Genomic DNA, 11,870 nt, shown 5'->3' with positions numbered 1-11,870 from the left:
TGCTCACAGTCCTATTTTTAAGTTACAAACACCCAGAACTGAGCAGTCCTTCTGCATGGAGAACTTCTGAGGCCATGAGAAAGGAAGAAACAGCTGCTTTCAGAAACTTAAAAACTCTGAATTCTGAGCATAAATGAGATGAGAGGGTTACAAAGGCTGTTCTCTGCTTAGAGAAAATCTTTCAAAGTAAGAGGCTGAGGCTGACAAAAATGTTGGCTGAAAGTCACTAAAGCTGAAATTGAGCGCTGCCCTTAAATGAGGTTGTGGGCTGGGAGAGCAGCAGGTACTGCCAGCAGCATGTGGGAGGGTTTCCTCTTTCCTTTAGTTATACTGCTTCTCACCTTTGTAGCCTTACCGCAGAAGTGCTCACTGCAGAAGTCACAAACTTTTGTGCAGAGTTTGCATTGCGTCTTGCATTTTTTTAGCCTCCTAAAAAACTGTCTGTGAAAATTCAATAGCAATGAAGAAGTGTGACTGCCCCGAAGTCCAGCAACTTCTTTTGTGTACAAACATATTTCTAGTTCTGAAACGTGTATACATCCCTAGGACTTCTATTTGCAAGATACAAGCTGCTCCAGTAGCATCTGGAGTACTTTAGCCTTGGCAGCACTTGATTATAGCTGCCTGCATAATAAAAAAGAAAATAAAATTAAGACCTAAATTAAGTAATTGAATTTCAGTAGTGAAAATGTCTGAAGGAAACAAATTTCAGTTACACCTTTGTGGTTGCAGATGATGAATTTTCACTTTAACTGCAAGCATTCACAGGCAAGCTTGTGCACTCAACCGGCGAGCGAAGAGAATCGATACCAGCCCCGAGCAGCAGCTCAGATTTCAGATATTCACCACTTGTAAAGTCAAACTTGTGAAGTTTAATTGACCAGGAATAATTTGAGGACACAGTGATCTGCATGTGTTTCACAGGCAGAGTGCAGCCGGATTATTCACTGGAAATTATTTATCCCACTTTAGAAACTACAGAGCACTTGCAATGAGATTGTGCACTTGCTAAATTCTTTAATTTACTCACTATCCACCTGAAAAGGAACAGCAATTAGGGACCTGTTTTCATGTTATTCCCTTCCACCATTACTCTTCCAAGTAGCCTTTAAAATGCCTGACCTGGATATCAATAAGCACACACATCTTGCTATGGCCACGCAGTGTTTTTTTTTCTGTAATGGAGAAGATTAATGAGGGATCCATGATCTCTTTTGCCTCTGTGACTTTCAAGTGCAGAGCAGAATTAACCTGTGATTCTTGTCTCTGCTTCTCTACTTAGACCAGTGACCTAAACACCCGTTTTTCTTGCTCAACTGCCAGGGGAGATTTGCTGTAGTTCTGCCATTAGAGCCTTTGTCCCCTTGGCAGGGCTGAGAGTTTGGCTCATCCAATTTAATGTAATTTTTTGTAACCTATTTGTTCCTTTGTGAGATTGTTTAACGTTAAGAGTCTCTGGAAATGACAGGTAGGAATTGGAGTCAGATGGGGAAAGTACTTCTGGGCGAGGGACACAATGTTCAAATGTGAGTGTTGTTTGAGGATGCAAAAGAATGGCTAAAAGAGTGTTGAGAGGAATTGAAGAAGTCAAAAGTAATGTGAAAAGAATGTAGAAGATATGATGTTTCAATTTGGTTTATGAACTTAAACCTCAGCCTCATTCTAAAATCTGCATAAGGTTTATGAAAATCACCTCTGGAGGAAACAAAGCCTTTTGGAGGAGTCTGTGGTGGTGTAGAGAACCCACATGAAATACTTTAGCCTCCTCTAATCTATCCTTCTCTGTGCCCAGATTTACCACTTTCCTAAGCCCATTAAATTAATGGCACATCAGTTGGAGATTCTTCACCAGCTGCTGTGCTAGGCTACCTCTGGCTGGGTTTGCTAAGCCAGGTGAGCTGGAGAGGCTGTCCAGCCACAGAGCTGTCACGTTTGCCGAGTTGGTGCTCTACAGTAGGTAATGTCATTACTCTTAAGCTGCAGATATCAAGCACCTGGTGAGACTGGTATCCCGAAAGGCAACTGTGAACGAGCTAGTGAGGCCAATGGACAAAAAAACATGGGAAAGAACCATCTTGACAGGCCTTCACCACATGCTGTAGTAAATACATAGGTATACATGGACTAGGGAGCCACTGCTGAGTCCAGTGAGACTATTACTTTCTGAGAAATGGTCACAATTGGACTGCAGGATTCAGATTTACATCAGTGGTAGACCTTGCCTTTTTTAAAACAATGAAATATAAGTGCATGGGCAGGCCCACAGAATAAACTCCTTACTTCTGAGTTCTCATATGTAGGATTTAAGTAGGTTTGTAGGCTGAAGTAAGCTCGTGCCCATTTAAAAAGAGTGAACTCAAGGATCCCTAATCAGAAAAGACAGTTATGATGCATTGGTTCTCCTGTCAAGGACCTGGCATCCCTGCTGCAGCATTCAGCTCTTACTTTCAAGTGATAAATGTTAAGAAACTCGTAGTACTCAAAGTCTTAATTGTTTCATTTAGGCAATATATTTGGGGGCTTTCTTGCTTTCATCCAACTTGTTTGAAGGGTTATGTTTGTTCCCTGCTGAAATTCTTACCCAGTTTTTACAACAGAGCTCCTTGCTGTAAACTGTCCTACGAAGCAAATCTCCGTTTTCAGGTCTGCCTCGCATCCTAAAGGAAAACATCTTTTGGCCTAACTCTGACCCGATTTATGTTATTTTAAAACCTTATGCAGCACAGCTCTCTAAAAAACGTGTGCACTTGATGTGCCTCAGCAGAAGCTTGACACCAGCCTGCATAGCAGTAGTTCAGCAAAAGCTAGTGATCTGTGGGGAACTCATCTGAGGGAAATAACATGTCGGTTTTGAATATTTTAAGGCAGAGTCTCCTGGTTTTCAGTTCTTCTTTTTGCTGTACACTGAAGGAAAATAGCTCACAAGCTTCTGGACATCTTCACAAGAGTATGGACTGGCGGTTGCCTATTTTTTTACCTGCAGCCATAAGTGAGATGACTGACTTAAGAGGATCACTGGCTAAAAAACCATCAGAAATCAAACTTCAGCAGGCATGAAGAGTACAGTCAGTATGAAGCAAGGTAAATTGAGTCAGATTTGTCTTTTTTGTGCTGTTGTTCTGGGAACACTTCTTCCATGTGTTCCTTGGTTTTGCATTTGGGGTGGATGTGGCTGACATCAGCCTTGCATCCCATCCCGCACCTAAGCAGAGAGGAAGAGCTACTGCAGCCTGCTGTCAGTCCAGCCCCGTCCAGGCCTTGGGCCACAACCAAACTGTAATTACACAGACGTTCTTCTCTTTGCCCTCACTGTCATGAAATGCTGAGTGATGTGCGCTCAGTGGTGGCAGTGGCACTCGTACGTGTGTTTCATTGTATTCCAGTACCTTAGTTTCCATGGCTACCATAGAAATTGCAGGTTTGCTATACAAATTGGTAGGAGAGATTCAGAACACCAGCCCATATGCTGCAGCCTCCTGAAACTCATTCTCCTCCTCTGGGTACAGACTGCTTCCCTCCGGCAGGGGCTGCAGTGTTGGTGTCCATTGGGTACATCTGCTCTCTGGCACTGTTGGGCTGCTTCTGGAGAACTCAGCACGCACACAGGTTGCCCCTTTTGCTGCCCTTGGATGTCAAGATTTTGACCAAGGAGATGATCTGCATCTGGTTGTACAACCCAAGTGCCTGGGGGGGATGTTTTGTCCCTAATGGCTCTATTCTGCCACTCTCTGGATGTAAAGTAAATGAAAGAGTATATATTTTAGCATGTGATCATGGATATTTATGCCAAAAGGCTATAGGAAGAACATAATGCCAGCCAAGATAGGTAAAACAAAGCCCATCCAGCCTAGTACCTGTTGTGAATGGAGGCTGACAGCAGGATCCTCAGGAAGGTTACAGGAACACTGAAGTAGCAGAAATGCTCTTGCTGTGTCCAAGTACCTAGAGCTCTGCTTTCCTGAACCAAAGATGGTATCTCTGTATTTATTTGCTTAGTGTTTTTTTTTTTCCTAGTACTTTGTGGAGTTTTCTTGAGTTCCTTTCAAATTTAGCCCCTCCAAGAGCCCAAAAACAGATGCCAAAGCTGAATTCTATACTGGGTGAAGAAATCCTTCCTCTTGCTTGCTTTGAACTTGCTGACTTACCCAATCATTTACCCTATCCCTGACACACACAGTTGCATAGCCTTCTATTATGTCATCCCCTTAAGTTGCACCTTTCTCAGCACGGGCAGTCCTAGTTCATGTAGTCATTCATCAGTGGACTACTTTTGGTGATCCTGCATCTCTACCATCACACAGTACTTTGCTTGGACCATTCATCTGTACATTGTCTGCTTTTATGGAGATCTGATGCCTTACTACTACATTCTCATTCAGAAGCTGCAACCACAGATTGGCATGTCTTCAGGAAGTGGTTTTCTGCACCAGAGTAGAACAAAGTGTTCATGTGATGGTCCAAGGAGAGAGCTCCCCGAAGGCTTGAGAGTGAGCAGTCACAAAGCCTGCAATAGATGCTGTGTCTCAGGAAGTGGTGGGATAGGGTGCAGCTATATGATGGTACAGAATACCAACCCCAAGAATGATGGAAGATCCTCAGACTAGAAGAGCCACCCTCTACCCTGCTTTAACCCAGTGTGAATTTTAGGCAGTCTGCTGACCATCACTTATCTGAAGTGGAAGATTCACTGAAGTAGGCAGTTCTGGTGATCTTTTAAATTTATACTGGTTTAGCTAGTCATAAAATATTGCACAGGATGGTAATTACAGTAGGCTTGTTCTGTTACAGATTGTGATACTGAAGTAGTGTGGTTGCAAAACACAGACACTGTACCCTGCAATCACCACATCCCATGCAGTACCTGCATTATGCCTAGCACGTTCAGTAAACCAAGAAGTGTGTTTATCTGGTGATAATCAAATCAAAAGTGTGTTATATTTGAGTATCTTATTGCAGCTACTAAATAGCCTTCCCAAGGTTTATTAAAAAAAAAAAAATCTATCTTCAAAAACACTTTGTATCACATCACCATGGAAAAAGAGTTCATCAGGATTTTTAAAAGGACTGTTTGCAATGCACCACTTTAGTTAAGCATTGTAATTTTGTAAATGAACTCAAAAAATTATGAATAAAACATGAAATGATTAAGCAAGATGAATGGAGTGTTGAGAGAAGATCCAAAAATCTGTTTTGGCTAATGCTTACAGCATTAATTCTCTGGAACTGCATTCTTCACATGCTACTAAATGAAAATGGTTCATCCATTCAAACACAGACACCGATGTGGGAAAGTTTCTTCTATGTTTTCAACTCTATGTTTTCAACTTTTTCCAACTTTGATTTGGAAGGGAGTGGCCATAAAGGATGATGCGTAATTCCAGCATCTAAATAAACTTAACTCTTCCCTCTGAAGTCACAGCAGGTGTATAGAATGTCGATGCCAAGCTAGAATGAATCCGTTCTAGAGATGTGGGAGTTTTAATGTTTTCTTCTTCTCATGATAGATTTAAGTATCAGTATCTTTGCAATATTTAATACTTTTAAAATATCACTTAAAAGAAATGTTAGTCTGACTTGGATCATTTACACTATCCTGTAAGGAAAAGAATTTCAGCTGTCTAGAACGCTTCCTTGTGGACTTCATGATACTGTTCTTTGAGATTTTGCTTAATTTTGTGTATTCTAATGGATATGTTGAAATAACAAGACTGTGGGCTAGTTCTAAGTTTTACAATATACAACAGTGGCCTACGTTTTGAGAAGCAAGGCCAGGTTGGATGGGGCGCTGGGCAATCTGATCTAATATTTGACTAGCAGCTGGCAACCCTGCCTGTTGCAGGGGGATTGGAACTTGATGATTCCTGAGGTCCCTTCGAACCCAAGCCATTCTATGATCACTTTTCTGTTTCACCAGATTAAGAGCATCATCATTTTTGCACCCTGGCAATACTGTTCCCTGCCTTAATAATGTATTTTGTGAATTTGTGCTCCAGATTTAATGGAGAACAGCGCTAGCAATCTGTAAAGCTGGCAACATTACTCATTGTGAAATGCCTAGTAACATACGTTAAATATGTCTTATTAAAGTCTAACAACTGGGCAACCCTGGCTATCCTTGCACTCTGAGACTCTCAGGTGTCCTCACAGCACTCAACATGTCTCTGCTGTTTGGCTAGGTTCATTTATGCAGCCGTGTCAGCTAGTAATCTCTGTGAAAAAACGCATCCAGATGCTTACTGTAAAGCACTGAGTCCTTTGGGCAGGGGCATTCACCGTAACTATAGAAAATAATGAAGCAAAGTCAGTAAAAAGGCTCACCTACTGTAATATCTGCCTCCAGCAGTGGCCTCAAGGGAGCAGCATGAAGGCAAGGCGAGCACACGGTGATACTTTTCAGAGTCCTCTCCCAGATTTCAGTGATCTGCAGCAGAGTGGAGGTCTTGCAGCGTGGTAAGTATTGTCACCCAGTTCACACTGCATGTCTGTCCCCAGCGTGAGCTGGAGGGAAGGGATTACACTGTGGGAGCTGTAGAGCAGCTCCTGTCGAACTGCTCTCTTTGGGCTGTTCTCAGAGGCACACAAAGGAGATCGACACCAGGCAAGCTCTGAAAGCAGATGGAACTTGTGGTCAGTGGGCAAAATGCAGCTGGAAAGCAGAAATGAAGGGTTTGGATGAGCTCCGGTGTCCTCAACCACATTTTCTCTTTTCTGTGTTTGCAGCTTAGCTTGCTCAAATCTAAGTGCTCTCGTCATGGTGCTGTTTGAAAGAACTAAGCTTCCATCACTTGAAAAATGGTGTGAACGTGGGGGTCGGGCTGGATGGAGAACAACATATAAGAAAACTCAGAGCAGTGCTGCAATTCAGGTTTGCTTCGATTTGTTATGTTGTGGGACTGAATCACTGTGGTGTGCTGAATCCCTCCTGGACACTCGTAGGTTCTCCAGCAGCTGCCCCTCTCCACTGGCAGCTCCTGCCTGTCTCATTCTTGCATGTTGACCCTGTTATAACTTACCAATGTTGCATCTGCCCCACTCTGTACTCTGATTAAATTAGAATCCCATTAGCCACAACTGGCTGTCAGACAAAGGAAATGCCAGATCTTATTTTCAATATGAGACATGCCCTCTGCTCTGCTGCGCAGCAGAAAATTTCCAAGGAGTCATAAGGCTGCAGCTTTGATAGGATTCCTACATTTCCCCAAGGATTTGTTGAAAATGTAGCAGCTTGGGAGTCGAATGTTAGATTTTAAATTGCACGGTGCAGTGTCGATGTATTGTCTACAAAGAACAAAGTACTTTCTGAAGAGCTGCCTACTCCCTTGTGCTCCAGGAAAGCCATCTTTTCTCAGCAGCAGGCAACCCATAGACCCTGCACAGTGTTCAGTAGACTGGTTGCACGTTATGCCCTTACCAAGAGATACAGTCATGTTCCAATAGGGATTACAAGTATTAAATCATCAAATGTTATTCTAAATGCAACGTGTTGAAGGTGCCTGAAAAATCATCATCATCTCTGCTTACTTGCTATTGTGTTAATATTAGCTGTTTTCCTTCATAAGGCAGTGTGTCTTCTGTGAACTTTCTGTACAATCAGGTTGCTTTGCAGCTTCAAGTCTTTGAAGCTGTGGATCCAGTTTGTTCTTGTAGCCCATTTGGTGCTTTTCACTAAACAGTAAGAAAACAAATCTTATAGATTTTTTTTTTTTTAGTGTTTGCTCTTACCCATACATCCCCTCAGACTGGTCTCAGCAAATCTCTGGGGTTCAGCATCCAACATTATAACGTTTCTCTGCAAAACTCATTTTGTACTACATGACACTCTCACTTGAAAAGATCCCCAAACCAAACAACTTTTCATATGAGATATGTTCATTATCTGCTGCCAAAGAAAAAGTGGCTTCAGACCACTAAGCAGCTGCCACCATTTCTATAGACCTTATTTATCTGATATTGGCTGAATTGTGTATTGTACTTTATAGAAATGGAAAGAAAGCCTGGCTCTAAAGCAGGTGTCTGCACTGTCTGTGTATGTCAGTCAATCCTCTCCAGATCAAAAATTAATTGCATGCCCACCATGAGAAAGCCAGCAGGTTAAAGCCCTTGTAATATTTCTCTCTGTCAGGTTATTGCTTTTTCACCTTAGGAAATTCAGCTTCAAATGCCATGTTACCTACCATAGCAGGTCACTCTGGAGCACGTATGCAACATGCACCAAAAGTTAAAAATACATCAGGCACTTCCCGTTGACAGGAGCTCAATTTCCAACCATTTGCTGATTGCACAGGAGAACAGAATGTGGTCCTGTTGGGTGCTTCATTAGTTTCACTCAGTTTTGGTTGTGTTCGGGTCTGTTTTGTGGTCAGCCCTTTGAAAACAGTCAAATCAAATATCGTAAAAATATGACCTGTAGTGCTAGAGCCGTTGCAGAAGCAACAATTGCTTTACCGAAATCAGGCCTTCCGGCCTGGTATTCTCATGCATACAGTTCCTTTCTTTTGTTGTCATTTTGAACTATTTTGAGAATAAGAAGCAAATTTTTTGAGAATTTTTAGGTTGTGTTCAGCAGAGCGTTATCAAGAACAAGAAGGACAGCAACACAAGAAGGACATAGAGCTGTTGGAGTGGGTCCAGAGGAGGGCCATAAAGATGGTCAGAGGCCTGGAGCACCTCCCCTTCGTGGACAGGCTGAGAGAGCTGGGGCTGTTCAGCATACAGGGAAGAAGGCTCCAGGGGCACTCTATAGCCCTCTAGTACCTGAAGGGGCCTACAGGAAAGCTGAGGAGGGACTTTTTATAAGGGCGTGTCATGACAGGACAAGGAAATGGCTTTAAACTAAGAAAGGGTAGACTTAAATTAGATAGTAGGAAGAAATTCTTTACTATGAGAGTGCTGAGACACTGGAACAGGTTGCCCGGTGAGGCTATGAATGCCCCCTTCCTGGAAGCACTCAAGGTCAGGCTGGATGGGGGCTGTGAGCAGCCTGGGCTAGAGGGAGGTGACCCTGCCTACAGCAGGGGGTTGAAACTACATGATCTTAAAGGTCCTTTCCAACCCAAACCATCCTATGATTCTATGTTTATGCTCTGAGTTGCTCTGTTATGATGGATCTGTGGGGAATTCTAAGTGTGCACAAAGGATTAATCCCTGTCTTTCACCCACAGCTCTCTAGCTATTTGGTCCTTCAGTCAGCCCAAGGTTAGTGAGCACCAAAGCATGCTGCAGAAATGCAACGTTTACACCTGATTTGAGAGGGGAAGACATCAGCTGTGCTGCTGCCTTCTCCCATATTTTAGGGTTTTAGGGCTTTGACCAGACCCAATCATAGGTTCAGAAAGAATTAAATTGATGTGACGTACTCCTTAAATAAAGATCTCACTGAAGTACTTTATACGTTATTCAGCCTTCTCTACCATTACATTTTTTTTGGCCTTCCTTGGTTAGCATGTTAATTGCAAGTGCTCCTGGATTTATAGACTGGGAGTGGATTAACACTTGCACAACGCTATCTTTCAGAAGGTTCGATTTACATTTATTTCCCTCCTGCTGCTAGTCCCATTGATTGATTTCCAGTTACTGCCTTTTTACCTAAATCTTGCTTCAGAGGGGGAATTGAGTCCAATGTAAGGTCCACACCTTTCCTTGTGAATGGCTCGCTGTTCTTTAAATTTGATTCAGAGTGAGTGCGACTCTGTGCTGGAGACAGGATCATCTCATCCATTCCCACCTGGCCAGCCTTGCTTTTCCTGTCATGCTCACTTAATATGTTGGTTGAGCAAATCGGGCACTTTTAGTTGGCTCTCTTCTGAGCTGACTCATCAAACTAAGTTTTTTTTTTTTTTTTTAACAGGAGAAACTGGGTAAACTCTTTATCAGGCAGTGTAGTGATAGTATAAGGGGGAATGGCTTTAAACTAAAAGGGGTGATTTAGCTGTTAGGAGGGTGGTGAGGCCCACAGGCTGCCCAGAGAAGCTGTGGATGCCCATCCCTGGACATGCCCAGGGCCAGGCTGAACAGGGCTCTGGGCAACCTGAGCTGGTGGTGGCATCCCTGCCCATGGCAGTGGGGTTGGGTGGGTTTAAGGTCTCTTCTAACCCAAGACATTCTGTGATTCTATGACAGTAATGTATTTATTCATATTCCAGGACATGTTCATGTGGTACTGCAGATCTTTTTTCTGCTTTTTCTGCTTCTTCTTGGATAGTCAACCCCACAGTTTTGTTGTATCACAGTGTTTGCTAAGTGGATGTTCTGATCATGTTGTAGCTGCTGGAGAGACGTGAGCCTTTTCCAGTACTTTTTTGCATCAACTATTTTGGAAGAAGTTGTATTGTTTCTAAAACAGATTTGAGGGAAAGTATTCCCAAAATTCAAATATTGTGCAAAAAGAAGTATTTTCCTGCCATGCCATAGTGCAGACCTTAGAGTGGATAAATACGTAGGTTCTACAATGATGCTTGCAACTCCAAAACACAAATGCATATCTTTCCTTATCATTTCATAATTTTACTGTGCAGCAAAACGCATATTTTCTACGGTTCCTAAAAAAACTTCACTTGTTACTGCAGCGGGGACAGCTAAACCTTGTACTCTTGTCTAAGAAATATCCGTACCAAGTTGAAAGGTGAATTGCATCTTCTGTACTCAAACATAGGATTATTGATTTGTCTTTAAAAAACTTTTCAGTACTTCTAAGCTTTATTGCCCAGAAATTGCCAAAGGCAATACTGCAGCCCAGGTAGTTGTATCTGCTTTCAAGAGTCAGTGGCTCTGAACTCCATGCAGCAGTACAAATTCATTAACTGAGGTAATCTTGGTTTGTGTAGTAAAGAACAAGCACATATTCAGCTTTGTATTCGTAGAGGTACTTCCAATCCTACTTCAGCAAGATACTGCTCTTAATGGCATGAAGTTTTGTTTTAGTCTTGTTACAGAGCAATAAGGAATGCAACCTATGATACTTTTCTTTACTAAATTACTAACTCTGTACTTTACTGTCATCTATATACCGACTGAACAGAACACACATACCTTAAAGATGTAATTAGTCACCTACTCTTTTTTTCCCCATGTTTTACAATGAAAGCAAATTCGAATGTTCTCTTCTGCCTCTTCTCCCAAACTCAACTGCTCTCTCTGGGAATTCCTTTGCCTTGGCTGCTGACTCAATTTTTTTTTTTTCTTAGTTTAAACCTTGATTGGAAAAGGCCATTCATTTGTAGTCTGCTGAGTTTAAGAAGCAGAAAAATACAAGGTGAGTAGTCAAGTCATTCAATTCCATCTATTTAAGAAGTCACAATATCTTTTTTGAGATATTTGATCTGTTATATTTCTCATGGAGGAGTTGAATGCTTTGGTTAAACCAGCCATCGGGTTTAGTGGAGCTGAGCAGTATTATTACCCTCTCTCTGCCCAATGGCACACCAGTAATTTCAGAGCTCACATAGATGATGTCTTGTTCAAGTGTTAGCCTCACATCTAGAGATATTAGCATCTCTCAGTGGCTGGCATACTTCCTAAAAGTTTACAACAGCCAATTCAACTTCTTGCATAAAAATTAGAACAAGGATGTTGGCACAGTTGCCAATGTAAGTTACTATGAAACCCTGAGAAGCAGTTGGACATAATTGCAATCACTGTCCTAGTTACAGTCATCTTCCTCCCCCCAGGTACTTCAGCTATAGAGACGAAAATCTTATTTGAGCTTTATAATTGAGAAGGTTGTGAAAGTAGACACAATGACATATTCCTGACTCTGATGGGAAACAAACATACGTGCTTTCTAGACCTACGTCCATCCATTGGGGAGCTATGATAGTGCCACCAAAGATGAGCAGCAGCATGTTCACCACAGCCTTGCTCCCCAAAAAGGG

Source organism: Gallus gallus, chromosome 12, assembly GCF_016699485.2.
Source record: "Gallus gallus isolate bGalGal1 chromosome 12, bGalGal1.mat.broiler.GRCg7b, whole genome shotgun sequence".
In the NCBI taxonomy this organism is placed as follows: Eukaryota; Metazoa; Chordata; class Aves; order Galliformes; family Phasianidae; genus Gallus; species Gallus gallus.
This window is presented reverse-complemented; position numbering follows the sequence as displayed.